The following is a 590-nucleotide window of genomic DNA, read 5'->3' as shown; positions in this document are numbered from 1 at the left end:
TCATGTGCCCTGTAAATTATTTGTGCTGAGTTGTATCAGAGAGTTTTGGAATTCCAATGACTTTTTATAGTTGTGTTTTGTTTGAATGTATAATTACATCTTGTATGCGTTTATATTTTATGATATTCTATGTGATCCTGTTTACATGCTTTCGTGTAACATATGCAAAATATACTGCATCGCTATTTGCACTACGTAAATTTAAGAGTAATGAAAACGGGTCATGGATTTTATTATCATAATCCTCTCCTACTAATGATATACCAGATTAATTTGCGAAATTATTAATGCCGCATATAATTTAGCATTTAATCGCCCCGTGGCACACATTAATAAAAGAACAGATCTCTACGAAGAGCAACAGATTTCAAATGCTATGTGAAGTTGAATCGAAACTATATTAATGTGGATTCGCCCTTAGTTGCAAATTGCTCTCCAGTTTCAAGCACCCCTTCCTCCTGTCCCTCCTCCCCCATTATCATCCTCAGATTTTCAATAACAATTACCCGCGTAAACATTTAATTGCGTACTCCTGTATCTTTCAGTTCGGCGATTCGGATAACTTGGCTGCAAACTCGAATCCGAATAGG

This window comes from Penaeus monodon, chromosome 27 (genome assembly GCF_015228065.2).
Source record: "Penaeus monodon isolate SGIC_2016 chromosome 27, NSTDA_Pmon_1, whole genome shotgun sequence".
In the NCBI taxonomy this organism is placed as follows: domain Eukaryota; kingdom Metazoa; phylum Arthropoda; class Malacostraca; order Decapoda; family Penaeidae; genus Penaeus; species Penaeus monodon.
This window is presented reverse-complemented; position numbering follows the sequence as displayed.